Below are 16,892 nucleotides of genomic sequence, written 5' to 3'. Positions count from 1 at the left end.
GGAAGAGTGAGAAGAGATGGTCCTCAGTCGGACACCCTTTAGGGAAGGACACATGAAGAACAGTGCTCCCCTTTTTCTTTCTACAAGGTCCTCTCACCTGCCTAAGTTCAAACTCTCCTTGGGCTCTCCCATCACCAATGGTGCCTTGCATTTGGCCTTGGCTATGCTGGCTTTGAAGCCACATCTCAAGGCTCCTTCTCTACCACTTGGAATGAAGATTGAGTTTGGCACCAGGCACTGAAGCAATTATTCTTTCAACTCTCTTCTGAAAACCTTGTTCTCCAATAAATCTAAACCCCAAGTGGGAAGGTCCTAGGTGAATCTGAGAAGATTTGGTGCCCAGGGCCCCTAGGTTGTATCAAGGTCCTTCAACTCCTAGAGGAAATGTGCTACCCTTATTGATACCAAGGTGATGGGAGCATTGAGCTCTACTATTCACAGCAATATACATTTTGCAGAAAGCAACGCCTAGCCCAGAGGTATGAAAGCTTATTGTAGATTACTTACCATCACTACAACACATTATTCGTGCCACTTTTTAGTTTTGCAAAGCTCTTTCACTTGTATTCTCTCATTATATCCTCACGTCAGAGTCTGATATAAATTGCAATTATTCCTATTTAACAGATGAAAAAACTAAGGTGAAAAGAGTGAAAGCATCTTGCCCAAGAACACAGAGTAGTGGAGAAGACTTGAAGAAAAGGTTCCCAGTCTAACATTTGTTCTCTTTCTACCACTGTGCACTGCCTCCTGCACTGAGAAAGGACTTTTGTGGCTTTTCTGGGGTCCTCTGACCCCGAAGTGGGAGCAGTAAATTGACTCCAACCATGTTTGTGGGCTCCTTATTTTGTGCCTGGTATTTTGCCAGGTGCTTAAGATGAACTGCAGACTAGGCTTATCTTCTTTGTGCTCAAAGAATTTATGGAAGAGCAAATTACCATTCTTTGACTCTTCATAGGTTCCAGCATTTAAAAGTTTATTCAGCTTTTCATCACCTGTAGGGTTTCACTACTGATGTGTGCTAAAATGACCTTTCCCACTGGACTTCATGCTTCTTGAATCCAGCACTCATCTCCTGGAACCCTTACCATACCTAGTACTGTAACGGAACAAGGCAGGTGCTCATAAAACTATATTACATTACTTGACTAAGTAACACTAAGAACAATGATGTATGTTTGGGTGGATGCTAACAGCGGAAGTCCTGCCTTGGGTCTTTTTAACGTTCTAATTCCCCTAACTCCTAATTCCTGATTCCATAACATAAACGCAGGCATCTTTCTTGGTTCACTTTGAGCCCAGTGATCTGCATATGGAAATGCAGCTTACTTTTGCTGATCGGAGACGGACAGCAGAGTCTGTCTGTCTTCCCTCTGGTTCCAGGGCACTCCCCCTAGCATCCTGAGCCAGCTCTTACCACTGGAGATCAGACTCCCCATTGCACCCACCCTTCCCTCTGCTTTCCTTCCTGGTTTCAGCCTCATCTGTCAATCCTATTCCTCATGTTTTATGCATCCGTCTCTGGCATGGAAGCCTTCTCAAGCACGTCTTAAACCTTCATGGAAGAAAGCTCGCCCCGGGAGGAACAGGTCACACAGGCAAAGACTCTAACAAAGGAAGAGTGTGAAGGGTCGCAAGGCATGGCCAGTTGCAGCTATTTTTTCTCATTGATTCTCCTAAACAGACTGTTAGCATGACTGCCTGAAACAAACTCCCTGGGGGTGCCTCACTATTATTATTTTTTAATGTTCTACCAGTTACTTCTCAGTCTGAGATGTTTGTGAGTTTGGGGCTGGGGGCTGGGAAGAAGGGGGGTGGGAGGCGGAGGGTGGCGGGGCAACCAGGGAGCACATGTCCCTTCCTCCTGCTTTCTTTCTCCCCTACCCCACTGGGGGTGAAAGCATGGAGAAAAATTCTTCCATTCCAATGAGCTGGTGCCCTCCAGGGCCTAGAAACTGTAGCCTTGTTTGCAGGTAGCATTGGCACATTGCTTAATTTGTCCTCAGGGCTGCCGGGGGTTAGAGGAGAGGAGCACGGTTCTCCCGCCCCTCCCTGCCTAGGTTCCCCCCACCCCCGGGAATCCCATCCTTTCCTGCCTCACTTCACCAGGAATTTAAAAAGGCCTTCCATGCTCTCTCCGCCTCCCCATGATTTGTCTGCCTCCCTTTTCGTTTCCTGGGGAGGTGCATGAGCCCATTCAGGTGTCACCTGCACCCCATTTGCCATGTGGGGCCCTGGGAGCGAGCAGGCCCTTCCCCAGTCCTTCCGCTCCTGTCTGAAGAGGGCTCCTCCGTGCCTGGCCTCCCTGCCGGCCTCAGGGCTGCAGCTGGGGCGAGAGGGCACCCCGCCTGCACTCCCCTGGGGGACCCGCCTTTGCCACGCACTGGCCGGAAACTCCTCAGCTGTGGGCCGCCTTAGAGGCCCACGTCTTCCTCTTAAGCCAGGGGCTTCCTCCCTCCCCATTCCTAGGGGGCCCCTAGCAGAGGAGGGCAAGGAAAGCATAGTGATTTGCAGTTACTGTTTTTTCCTGCCTAACACGGGCAGGTACTCTGCACAGCTCTACTCTTCTCAGCTGCCCTGCTAGGTAGGGATATTTTGTCTCCGTTTTACAGATAAGCAAATGGAAACTCAGGGGTTGATTAACTTACCAAGGATACATAGTAAGTGGTTGGGCTGTAACTCAAATGCAGTTACTTGAATCCAAAACAGAAGCTTTGTCAACCATACGATGACAGAGACAGGGGCAGCTCACAGTTTCAATGATACTTCAGTAGGCATGTGTTTTCTTATTAAGTATAGTTGGGTTGAAATTTAGTCAAGGCTCAGATATGCAGGAACTGTGACTTAAAAGTTAACAGGCTTCATCTTTATATTAGTTAGGGTTCTCTAGAGAAACAGAATCAACAGGGAACACTCGCAAATATAAAATTTATAAAAGTGTCTCACGTGACGGCGGGAATGCAGAGCTCCAAATCGGCAGAGTAGGCTGTGAAACCAATGATTCCAGTGGAGGGTCTGGACGAACTCCACAGGAGAGGCTCACTGCAGAAACAGGAAGCGCCTGTCTCTTCTGAATCCTCTTTATAAGGCTTTCAGTGATTAGATTAAGCATTACTCATTGCAGAAGACACGCCCCTTTGGCTGATTACAAATGGAATCAGCTGTGGATGCAGCTGACACGATCATGATTTAATTCTATGAAATGTCCTCATTGCAACAGACAAGCCAGCACTTGCCCAACCAGCACTTGGCCAAGTTGACACATGAACCTGACCATGACAATCTTGCTCTGAAATTCTCATTTCTGATGATGATGATGATGATGTATATATTTGCGTATATATAACTGCGTATGTGTGTAATATTTGGAGGGTGGGACATGGTAGGGAATGCTCACACTTAATAAAGGTAACTCGGTCTCTCCGGATTTAAAACACTCTCTCTGGGATAGATACATACAGAGAATAGATATAAACATATATATATGCATACATACATCTATACAACAGTGAGTTGTTCAATATTTAACAATCAGCCCCTGTTAGGGGAAGCCCTGATTTGCAGCATTTGCCAATTTCTGCTGTATCCAATTACAAGCTACCAAAATGATGTCACTGAATGTAGAATTGAGAAGTGATGCATGCATCCACACTTTATGAGCCAGGGCTCGCTGGCTCCAACACACCATATATATACATGTTCAATCTTAAGTTGAAGCTCCCAACAGAACCATTCCACCCCTTTCAGGGAATATCCTTCCACTTCTTTCTTCTGAAGACATCATCTGGGGTCTCCATCTAGCTCATCCTTGACTCCCCTGTGAGATCCCAGGTCTTTCTTGACTACTGGTGTCCCCAACATCAGTGGCCCACCTATCTTTTGGATTTTATGCTGGTATCCATGGCCGAGAGCCAGGAATTGCACCATTGCCTTCAGTTGGAGGGTCTTTGCTTTCTACAGCTTCATTGTCTGCCCCAGGCCCTTGTGGTTCACCAGTTCTCCAGGTGCCTTCTCTACCCCATGCCATCGGGTAGGGTAATTGCTGAGGCTTCCCTACGCATTTCCTTGGCTGTTATTACTTTGATTCAAGTCAAAAGTGGTGTCTTTCTGAATTTTAACTTGATCCAAAAGACCTTTACACTCTCCCAAATTAAGGGATGTGGGACAGAAGCCACTCACCAGTGAAAAACCACTTAGGTATTTCTCTCCCAGCTTTTGAGGTCCAACCTCAAAGGTAGAGGGGAGAAGGAAATGACGACACATGCCTGAGGCCTTGTCCCAAGCTCCAGCTCCATCCCAGCCTCAGGGATGTGAGACATGTCTCTTCTGACATAGTCTAGAATCCTTCCAGCTGTCTGGCCTGCTGTTGGCAAGGTCTATCTACAAAACTGTATTTTTTTTTTCCAAAGTAAAAGCACATGCTCAGGCTACTAGCTGACTATAGATTTAAACAACTCAATTTTACCTGTTTACTAATCTTATTAATTCTTACTCATGAAATTATGGTAGCTGGTCATCTTTAAACTTCTTTTTTGAACTAGAAAACTTGTAGGTTTACAGAAAAGCATGCAGAAAATATAGAATTCCCATATACCTCCCCTCCATTATTAGTAAACGATTCCACTTTAAAACACAAAGCCTAGCAAATGACTTCTTTATTTCAGGTGATGTTGCTATCTCCCTGAATAGATAACTATCATGGCTTTAATTGGTATGAAATGTCAGGGCAACAGATTTTACAGAGATTGGAGAATCAATCAATCTAATTTTACCAAAGATATTGTCCCTTAAAGTTAATCATGAGAAGAACTGTTGATGAAAAGTGACTTTGATATTATTTAGTTGGATATGACGTTTTGGAGCCCCAGAATTGGCAAAAGAGACTCTACTCATGACAAGTCCAAAATGGCAGCCAGAGTCTGGTTGTATTCCCAAAGACAGTAGAGAGTACAATCTGAAAACTAAAAGCACTGCAACTCAACTTCTTTTTATTACTGAATGGCCTCATACCATACACTGCTACCCACCAAACACTCCTCTCTTAGCAATGCTACGCCTTATTCAGGACCCGTCTCTCCTGTGCTGGACCATGAGAGCTTTGAGGGTGGCAAATGTGCTTTTCTTCATCTTTCTGATCGAATGTCTACACACAGTATTGCGGCTCATGAGCTTCCATCAAATGAATGTCCCAAGCCACAATGAGAGAATCTGGAGACAATTTTGCACAAAATCTCACAAGTTGTAAGAATCGAGAACAAAACAATCCACAGCTAGGAAAGAAGGGAGAGAATAAATTATAGGGTCAGCATGTTATGGAAAGGGGGTAATCAAATTTTTGACCTACTCTGCTGTGTGGTTCTCCTCAAGTGTCTGAGATTATAGGCCAGATTAATGAGAATCCTAATCTCATAGGGTTCACCTGAGTGGACATGAGACAAACCCTTAATATCTTCTTATAGAATGGATAAGAAAATTTCATGCACTTTATCAAAGCCACAGAAGAGATCTCTGGATCTCAGAATAGTCTTTTAAGTCCTTAAGAACACACACACACACACACACACACACACACACACACACTCTCAAGATCAAGACATACTTGGAGAGAAAGCTAATCTCACCATTGGGTAGATTTAAACCATCAAGCTATTTGTGAATATATCTTTATAAAAGATTAAACCAAGTCCTCACTCCAAATACATGAAATTCCAAGTATGATTTTTCTTCTCTTTGTGTGTGTGTGTATTTCAGCAATTTTTAAAAATTGGATTAAATTCAGGAGAAAAATCCTATTCCTGATTTGGAAAGTCTCAGACTGGGTTTGAGAGTCTTTCTGCCAAGCTGCCTGTAGGGGGTGCTCGAGCTCCACGGCTCCAAGGGCCTTCCTGCCTGCTGCAGACCTGAGAAGGGCCCTGGGAAAAGGGCGGAGGTGCCTCCAAAGGAAGAGAGATGAGATGCAAATTCGGATGTGGGCGGGAGATGAGAAAAAAACATGAATATCTCTTAAATGTCGGCACTTCGGTTGACAGTTTTCTGAAAGAAAATGTGCGCGGCTTAGAATAAGTCCAGAGCTCGCCAGCATCTGTGCCTGTGTACATTTCTTTTCCGCACATGAAGAAGCTTCTTCCCACAGTGTGGTTCTATGTTGTTGTTGTTGTTGTTGTTTTAACTGTTATGTGTAAAAAACAAGTTTCTTTGTGACATTTACTAGCAAAGTGCTAATTTCTTCAACCACGTGTGTTTAAGGAGGAGCGTGACTGCCCAGAAGGCGGGCCCTGGCCTCCCAAAAGTTTTCCGACCTCAGGGTCAGGCTGGAGGCTTTGTCCTGGACGGTGCAGCCCGTGTGTTATAATCGAGGTTGCTGGAAGAACAGGTGTGTGTTTGTGTGTGTGCATGAAAGAGAGAGAATCACTAATTCCGACCAACTAAAAATCCCTAATAGAAACACTGCCACCCTTCATCTTTCCAACTTCCAGAGAAAAATATAAATAAATAAAAAGTTATCACAAACATGGAGAAATATTTAAAGAGAAAAACCGTTGTTGCTTTACTCTGTGATTCAGGGGCCAGCGTCTCAGAAACCAAAGAACAAAAACTTTCTTTAAAAGATATTTATTATTCATTCTTCTAGAGAAAGTTTCTGATGCCATGGGTCAAAGCATCCACGCTTCTTTAAAAGCAGAGCTTATTGATTAAATATACCTTCCAGGGGATGGGGGAAAGGCTGGGGGATGTTAGGAAACATGCTCTATGTTTTTCCCTTTCTTTTTTCTTCTTCTCTTTTGCCCGCTGTGCACCCTGGTTCCCGGGTGGGAAAAGCGTGCCTGGTGCAAGTTAAATTGGAGAGTAGTGCCATCTTGTGATCAGACTAGAAATTAAGTCTAGAAATGAGGACTAGAAATTAAGAGGCAGCAGAACAAACGGCCAATATTCCTTGAGGTCTCCAACACCTGGAGAGGAATCCCTCGAGCTAGGGCCCCTCCTAAGTTTCCTCCGAGTCAGGCTTTCCTAGGGGGACCTCGGGCCTCTTTCACCAACATTGTGGGGCTAGTCTTTGATTTATGCAGAGCGGTTTGAGTTTTCCCTTTATTAGAGTTGAATTGCTCTAAGACGGGGACTTAGGCTTTTGAAACCCGCTTTCCACTTAGCAGGAGTGAATTAAGATCTCCCCATAATTTCCTAGGGAGGGCATTCCTAGGAATTGGGGAAGGGGACTCAACACATATCAGGAATTGGGGAAGGGAACTCAATATATATCAGTGATTAATTGAATTGGGATAGAAGCATGACCAAGAAGAGAAAACCCGCATTCAAGCACATTTATTTTTTAATAATGAATCTAAAAAGAACTCTTTGAAATGCTATCTCCACAGATACTGTAGGGGGAGCTGTTGCTTCATGATCCACTTGGCCAATTTCTGAGTTTTGTGTTTTTTTTTCCTCAAAAAGCAGAACCATAGATTTTTCTTTGTTAAATTTCCTGAAACTGAAAGATTTGTAAACTAATAGTGGAGAGTCGGTCTTAATATGTTGTATTTTTTTCGGATCTGCTTATTCAGTCCAATATTATCTATCATCATAATCTATTGTAGCTGACCAAGACAGCTTACCCCCTCAAGGAAGCAGGGATTATTGAGAGATCTTTGGGGAGCACTACTTTCCTTTGTGGAAGATAGCAGCAACTTAGTTTCTGTTTGTTATATTGCAATGCAAGTGAGTGGTCTTGAATCCATGTGACATATTCTTGATTTGTAAAAAGACATTTATCTTAATAATTGCAAACAAAGTGAGCTAAATCAGAAAATGTATCTTCAAAAAAATATATGGCTTCATAATCTATGAATGAACAGCTGTCATCTTGCAGGGCTGATCAGCAGGTGCTACAGCATCTAGGATCACTTGGAATCAGATTGACACATTCAAACACCAGCTCAGCTATTCACAAGCTGCCTAAATCTAGACCAATTATGAAACTGTCCTGAACAATATTACCAATCGCATAGGGCTATTGTGGGGATTAAAAGAGATAATATGGGTAAAATGCTTCCTTTTTATAAGGATGAAAACTCTGTTCAATTACTGAATGTTGGTGCCATTTTGGTTCCTAAGGCAACTTCAGCAGAGCCTGGCCCTAGTGGAATCTCAGATGCTCCTTATTCCATATGGGAACCCTCTCAGAAGACAGATGGCATTTGCAGCTTGGCTAAGTTACGGAGAATAACTTTGCTTCATCCACACAAGATGGGAAACTGGGCCAATATGATATCTTTACTGCAAGGATCTAGTTATGCGTGAGAAGCCAACGTGGTATGAATGAAATTTAATGGCAAATTTTAACCTTGATTCCTTAAAGAGCAGATATTTATTTTATTTTATTGATAAAAATCAATTTGCCTAGAGTTGAGAGCCTGCTCTGGAGGTCACTCTTATGCAAGCTCCAGTTAGGCATTACTGCCTATCATAAGTTGCCAAACCTCAACCAAAACCATTCCTGCCAATTCTAAAGAGTACCCAGGGCATTATAAGATTCTGCAAAGGTTCTATGCACTAGGGTAACTTTCCAAAACCTACAACCTCCAGATGAGCCCCTGAACCAGATGAGTCCTGAAATGCAAAGGGGCCAGCCTTTCCAGAACATCACCTAGTTCCATCCTGCATACCTTATTATTGATAGTCCCTTCCAACATGACAAAGTTAGAATGGGCATAGCCCAAATACCCCTAAAGAGTGAGAGAAAGGTCAACGTTATACAGAGAAGGTCGGGTTTAACAAATGAGTATCAGTGCTGAATCATTATATTCATATTTCTTTTAGTCCCCAGTACCTTAGAACAGCTAAAACTAAAAATCTAAAATTATGGAATTGTAACCATACCAAACTCTGAAATCTGCTCTACAACTAATTGTTGCACTGTACTTTGAAATTTATTGCTTTTATGAAGGAGAAGTATAACAGAGAAGATAGGGTTTAACAGATGAGTATGACTGCTGAATCATTATATTGATATTTCTGTTGGTCTCCAGTGTCCTGGAACAGCTAGAAGAATAAATGAAAAATCATGGAACTGTAACCCACACCAAACTTTAAAATCTGTTCTATAACTACTTGTTAAAATGTACTTGAAAATGTATTGCTTTTTTGTATATATGTTATATTTCACAATAAAAAAGCTTAAAAAATTAAAAATATATATATCTATTTGTCTGTTCTGTAATTGTGATTTGACAGCAAATGTCTAATCAAGGTTGAGTCCTTGATAGCCCTTCTCCATGTCCCCAACCACCTGTCCTCCTTCCATAGCTTACTTGTATATATTTCCAAAAATTCTTTAGGAAGTTAAAACCCCAGGTAAGCCTCTGTGTTTGGGGGATCCTCAGCAGCATCCTTTAAGTGCCCTGTAGTTTAGCAGCAGCCGAGGCATCTGCTGTCAGGCGGATGTGGTCCCCAGTGCTCAGCTGACAACGCACAATACGGCCATACAGCTTGGACTTTGAAATAGGAGCTGCACTAAACATCTGACAAATGGAAAAGGATTAAATTGACAGTGGGCCAAAGTTAATGTCAAGCTTTAGAAATAACATTGTACCTAATGAAAATTTCTTTATAAAAGATGGAAAATTCTTGGCTGCTGTTCCCAGTACAAAGGAACAGTACAACTTTTATTACAATTTATTTAATCTCTCTTTATGATATGTGTGTGTGCTGTGGGTGGGTATGGCAGGAAAGGATTGAGTGGCCTCCTGTACCTCTGACATTTTATGATGTCAAAGAACAGAATGATGTTGGATGCTGTCATGCCTTTATTTCATTAGAAGGTTTCTTCAACGCTCCTTTATATTTCATTTGTCCGCATTTTACAGATGACCACGCAGCTGTTGCATTTGTCTGTGGTTAGTGACAATTAACCGTGCTGTCCAAGTTCTGCCTCTCACAATTACAACCCTCCCCCACAAATGCATCATCCTCCCATGTAATAAGAACTTTCATTCAAAATGTAAACCTCTTCTCTTTATTATTTCGTTCAGCCTCAGAGGTGTCCTTCCCTTAAAGGTCAATAATTCCCCAAAGCTTATTTTCTTGGCCCTAAGCTTTTCCATCCCTGACACTGCCCCAGTGGGATGCAGAGGCTTCAAAACTCAAGATAGACATCTGTTTGGAGTTTGCTCCAGTGACCTCTGACTTTAGTCATAATAACTGCTACTGCAATCCAGAAAAATCAGTGTCCTCCAGGCAAACTTTTGGTGAATCCAGTGCTGTCTAACAAGTCACCCTAAAATCTGGTGGTGTAAAACAATCACCATTTTATTTTCTCATGATTCTCTGGGACAGTAGTTTGAGCTTCTTTCTGCTGAACAATTCTTCTGCTGATCTTTCCAGAGGTCACTTGTGTGATTGTAGTATCTGGTGGCTCAACTGGACCCAGATGGTCTAAGATGATCTTCTATCCTAGGGTTGGTGCTGGCTGTCAGCTGGGCCACATGTCCCTAACAGGCTAGTGTGGACTTTTTCACATCATGGTAGAGACACTCTCAGATCACCTGAGGATGCACAGAAGTCCATCAATGTTAATTCCACCCCATTCTATTGGTCAAAACAAGTTACAAAATCAGTCAAATTGTGGGGAAATAAACTCTACTTCCTATTCAGAGTGTGGCAAAGTCATAGCGCAAAGCGGGATGGGGATAAAGATGGGAAGACATTGCAGCCATCTCTGTAAGCAAAGTCACCATAATTCCTACTCCAGGTAATTGCAGGATCCAGCTGTCTCCATACCCCCTGTATTCCAAGACTACTTTTCTCCAGTGTGCTTACAGAGTAGGAGGCTTTCATCACATCTGTACTTATGTCATCTGCATAGCAGCTTATTTTTCTGCCATCACCCAGCTCTGAATGTCACTTCCAGCTGCCTTGGATCTCCACGCTGCTTTTTGCTATTCACCAAACTACCACAGTCTAACTTCTTAAAATATTGTGTATCTGAGATATGACCTGAGAGGTTCTGCCCTTTATAGTCAAGAAAGCACAATGAGCTACTTTCCTCAACATATCTCTTTCTGTTCTCAAAAAAAAAAAAAAAAAAAAAAAAATCCAACATTCTTTTAATGTTTTATACCAGTGCTTTCCTTTCATTCTAAATCATCGCCACAGTAAGAAATACTACCTATAAACCCACAGAAGTATTGCTTGTTATTCGAATCAATTTGGTTCCTGAGCTCAGATAGCAAGTTTGGTAGTGAGAGATACTGCATTATCCAACTCCATTTTATTCCTGAGTTTTGAAAAAACAATTAGCATGAGTTTAAGTAGCAAGGGATTTTGGTTCTATCGCAAAAAAAAAAAAAAATTATCCAATTGATTCAGTTCTGAAGTTCAGGTAAGCTCAGTTCTTAAATTTATATATATCTGAAGCAAAACTTTCACAAACTCTTACAATTATTGTACGTGATCCATTAAAATTTTTCTGTTTTATGCATTCAATTTCCTTTTGAAAAGGATGACTGAGGAGCTCTAGCCCCATTCTAACCCCTCCAGTAAATGCTGGGTTGCTGGTTTTCTCCATGATTTGGGGCTGTTGCTTTTCAAGGTTACCACGGAGCTGGGGAGAGAGGAATCAGAACAGGACCAGTTCAAATGTCACAGACCCATTCTTCTGAGCAAGTTTCAGGAATTTTTCTTGGAAGAATGCTTTCTGGGTTGCTGCAAGCCTTGGCTGGATTTGCAGAGTTCTGAAAAAAAAAAATAGAAAATTTGACAAATATTTCCAGCGCTCAGGTTGCTTTTGTGGGAGAGAGGATTTGGGGAGGTTCTCACTCCATCCTTCTGGCTGACATCACTCCTCCAAACCAGCTGAATTTTGCCTGAGTTTATTTCTTCCTTCTACTGACTTCCAAGGCATCCATCAGTAGACAACAGCAACTATCACTCTCATTCTTTCCAAATGCATCTGCTAGAGCTAAAGGCTCAATAAGTGAATGGTCTCCATTGAGTTATCACATGTAACAATTTTACCCAATTTGACCAAATAGGCATTACATATTTCTCCAGCATTATAGCCTGGATCGCTAAGCCAATGCCATATATTTTAGTTTTCTTGTTATAGTAGCACCCATGATCAAGGGATCAATTCCTCGTAGTTAAGGAAATCTTAGCTCCTTAACTGATAAACAAATGAACAGGACCTTTTTTTTCCTCACTCTCATAACAGACCAAAGAGGGTGGTTTAATCACATGGATCTCTTGGGAAATTCTGCTTCAAATAGTGATGCAGGATTTCAGGCTTCTGTCATTTTGTGGCAGTGTAGTCTCAGAATTTTCTAAGTGATTCTCATTTAGTCACCACACTGTTTGTGAGAGAAAGAGCAGTCAATCATTCATGAAGTTCAGTGTACAAAGGTGCTCCTTTTATAATTTGTGCTTTTTGTGTTCTATTTAATAAATATTTGCCAGATTCAAGGTACTGAGATTTTCTCCAAAGAAATTTTTTTTCTGGAAGCCTTATACTATATTTTGACTCTTATGTTTAGATCAATGGCTCATTGGGAGTAAACTTGTATATTGGAAGGGAGGTAAAGGTGAAGTTTCTTTATTTGTACATGGTCCTCCAATTATCCCAGCATCATTTTGTTTCCCCATTAAATTACTTTAGCCCATCTGGCAAAAGTCAATTTACCATAGATGAATAGGTCTATTTCTGGATTCCATTCTTTTGTTTTGTCTAATCTAGGTCTCTTGCACTTCCATATCAAATTTAAAAGAGCTTGCCAATTCCTTTCAAAGAAAGGCTTGCTATGATTTTGATTGAGATTGCATTTGATCTATAAATCAATTTAGGAAGAATTGACATCTTAACAATATTGAGTTTTTAGATCTACAGACATGATATAATCTCTTCATTTATTTAGCTCTTTAATTTCCCTTTTGAATGTTTCGATGTTTTATCAAATTTATTCCTAGTATTTCATATTTTACGTTGCTAAGTTGAAAATGGTATTGCATTTTAAATTTCACTTTCTGTTTGTCCTTAGTGTATATCAATATATTTAATTTTTATGTACTAATCTTCTATTCCACAACCTTGCTAAACTAATTTATTAGTACTCCAGTTTTTTGGTGAATTCTTTAAGACTTTCTCCACATCGATGATCTTGTCATCTGTGAATAAAGACAGCTTTACTTCTTTCCAAATCTTTTACTTGCTGTATTGCACTGGCTACAATCTCCAGCACAACGTCAAACAGAAGTAGTGAGAGAAGATATCCTTGTTTTGTCCCTGATCTTAGGGGGGAAGTATTTACTATTTCACCATTAAGATGACAATAGTGTAGGTAGGTCTTTCACAGATGTCCTTTGTCAGGTTGAGTATGTTCTACTCTATTCTTATTTTGTTGAGATTTCTTATCAAAAATAAGAAATTTAGATTTATCAAATGCTTTTTTTTGCATTGATTGAAATCATCTTATGTTTTTCATTTCTAGCCTGCAAATATGAAAAATTACATTGATTTTTCAAATATTGAACCAACATTATATTAGTATATCTGGTTCATTTCTTTTTACTGTCAGTCTATTTGTGTCATTAATATTTGAGGAAAATTAGTTGTAGGAAGTATGTGACTGGGTCTATCCAATCTGAAAATCTTTGTCTCTTAATTAGCAGGTTTAGATGATTTATATTTAATGTGATTATTGGTATGGTTTTCATCTAGGGCTTTTTTGGGCTCCTTTCCCTCTTTTTTTTAAGGCCTTCCAGAATAATTGAGTATTTTTTATAATTTTTTTATTCCTTTGTTGCTTATTAAGTAAACAATTTTGTTTTTATATGGAAAGTTTTAGTGTTTATTAGATACATTATCTTATCAAAATCTATGTTCAAGTAATATCACACCACTTCTTGTGGATCTACAAGAAGTGGTAGATCCTTATAGAAATGGTAGATGTCCATTTCCCATCTCTAAACCTTTGTTCTATTGTTAATATGCATTTTACTCCTGCATTTTGTATGTCCCACAATTCATTATTATTTTTTATTTAAACAGCCAATTATATTTTAGAGAGATGTATAAAATACAAAGACTATTTTGAATTTACCCACAAATTTGTATTTCCTCATCGTTTAGATCCATATTTCTATTTGTTATCTTTTTTTGTTTTGTTTTGCCTGAAAGACTTCTTTCAACATTTCATATATTTGAGGTCTGCTGATAATTAATTCTTTCAGATTTTGTTTGTCTCAAAAAGCCTTATTTCACCTTCAGTTTTGAAAGATATTTTCACTGAGAATAGAATTCTAGGTTGAAGTTTTTCAGTTCTTCGATGATGTTGCTCTATCATCATCTTCTTTCCAACATTCATTGACATCCAGTCATTTTTTTTCTTTTTATTCTGTTTTCTTGATGTATCTATTCTCCATGATTGCTTATAAGTGTTTTTCTTGATCACTGATTTTAATTAATTTGGTTATGATGTGCCTTGGGTAGTTTTATTGTGCTTAGGGTTCATTCAGATTCTTGGATCTATGAGATTATAATTTTCATCACATTTGTAAAAAATTTGTCCATTGTTTCTTCAGACAGTTTTCTTTCACCCCTTGCTCCTCAGGGATTCCAACTTCCATATATTATTCATCTGGTTCCACACCTCTCATAGGATTAGTATTTTTTTCAATCATTTCTCTCTCTTTCCTTTTGAATAATTTCTATTGTTATGTACTCATTAGCATTTTTCTGTGCTGTCTATCTGCTGTTAATCAATGTATTTTCCATTTCACACATTATGTTTTTCATTTCTTGAAGTTTATAGTAAATTTTTTTATACTTTCCATGTCTCTGTTTAACATTCTTATGCTTTACCTTCCTGAATATCTGCATTACAGTTTTAGTAGCTGTTTCTACTAATAACTGTCTACCAATTTTAGCTTCTGTAACATGGGTCATTTTTATTGATTACTTGTTCTCCTCATAATAGGTCATATGTTCCTGCTTCTTTACCTACATAGTACATTTTTTATTGCATTCCAGATGTTGTAAATTTTACCTCATTGGTTGCTAGATAGCTTTGTATACTTTTAAATATTCTTCACTTTTATTCTGGGATACAGTTAGGGTACTTGGAAACAAGTTGATCCTTCAAGGATTGATTTTAAGTTTTACTGGGTAGAATGAGAACAGTGTTTAGGCTGGTGGTAACTTTGCCCGAGTACTGAGGCGATACCCTTCAGAGTACTCTACCCAAAGCCCACATGCAGTAAAAGATTTTTCCACTATGGTGGATAGAAACACAAACCATTCCTTGATCAGTGTGAGACCCTGCTATTGTTCCCTCTAATCCCTTCTTCTCTTGCTTTTTCTGGTCTCAGGTAGTTCCTCACGTGACTGAATGGTTCTCAACTGAAAACTCAAAGGGAACTCTTTGCAGAACCCAAATCTATGCAGCTCTCTCCTCTCTGTACAACAATCTCCTCTCTGGTGTTTGGCCCTGTAAATATGAGCAACCTGTGCAGCCCAGATTCTCAGCTCTCTCTTATCACCTCAGCGAGACTATGAGGCACGATTTAGTTTCTTTCTCCATACACAACATCTTGAAAACTCTTTCTACAAAGTAAGCGGTGAAAGCATTTAGTTTATCTCATTTCTCTCTTCCCTCACTGATCTCTCTTCTGCACATCCTGTTGTTCACTATCTGAAAACCATTATTTCATATATTTGATTTGTTTAATTATTTGCTGCAGGAAACATGGGTAATTTCTTTCCCTCTTACTCAGTCATGGCCAGAAGTAGAAGTCTTGACACTTCAGGAACATGGCCAGAAGTAGAAGTCTTGACACTTCAGGAACACTAGTGTTCTGAGGAACATAATAGCTTAGAAATACCTTCTTTAGAGCATATCCCATAGGGTGGTACTGCATGTGCAAGTACCATCTTGTCTCTGACACAGCCTCATAAGTTGAGGTAAATACTCAGAAGAAAATGTACTCATCCCAACATCTATTTCTCTGAGATGTTCTATTCTATACATTACATACTATAATGGTTTACAGTTTTGTTCGCACTTTGCAGCATGCAATCACTCTTGCTAAGCTTGAATTGGACTGATTGCCAACCCATTGCTTGGATCACTGCCTGGTTGATTTGATTGTATATATAGCTGAAATCATGGTTTTACACCTGGTTATTTTGGCTATTATAATATAAGCAGATAAAATCTGCTTCTGGCTAAGTACTCTGGTGGCCACAGTTCACTTTGTAAAATGTCAGTATGGTCATGCTTCGTAGAGATGACCTTAGTATGCATAATTGAATTTTCCTGGCATTGGGAATGGAACTGGAACACATCTACAAATCGCAGCTGGCAACCTCTCTGGTTAATCTAGGCATAAGTACAGATGGAACAGTGAATGAGGTATCCAAAACCAAAAGCACATTTCTAAACATAGAATTGATACAAAAATGTCAGCTTATTAACTCATGTGTTTATCCACTTCCTAGAGTTAAGTAACAGAACATACAAGAGAAACCCATCATGCATATGCAAAGTATGCATGATGAAAATCAGTGTTTTGCCAATTACATATATTACGTCCTGCAGTCCACAAGGCAAGTACGTACAATCACAACTAGAATACAGTTTTGAAATATTGACTGATGTAAATATGTGATTGTTTTTCTTGGAATTACCTCTTGCCCTTTGACTCTTGAACCAATCAAGCCATAATTAAGGTATTTCAAGGTAGTAATGATCCAGCAAAAAAAGAGAAAAGGAGAGTTTTTCCTGGCTTTTAAGTTCCAGAAATCTAGATCCCTCAGGTGATGGAAGAGACACATACATAAATGACATAATAAGTCCCAGGAGAAGATGAGATGAAAAAAGCAAAGTTTTTCATATCTCATACTATAT

This window comes from Tamandua tetradactyla, chromosome 6 (genome assembly GCF_023851605.1).
Source record: "Tamandua tetradactyla isolate mTamTet1 chromosome 6, mTamTet1.pri, whole genome shotgun sequence".
NCBI lineage: Eukaryota > Metazoa > Chordata > Mammalia > Pilosa > Myrmecophagidae > Tamandua > Tamandua tetradactyla.
This window is presented reverse-complemented; position numbering follows the sequence as displayed.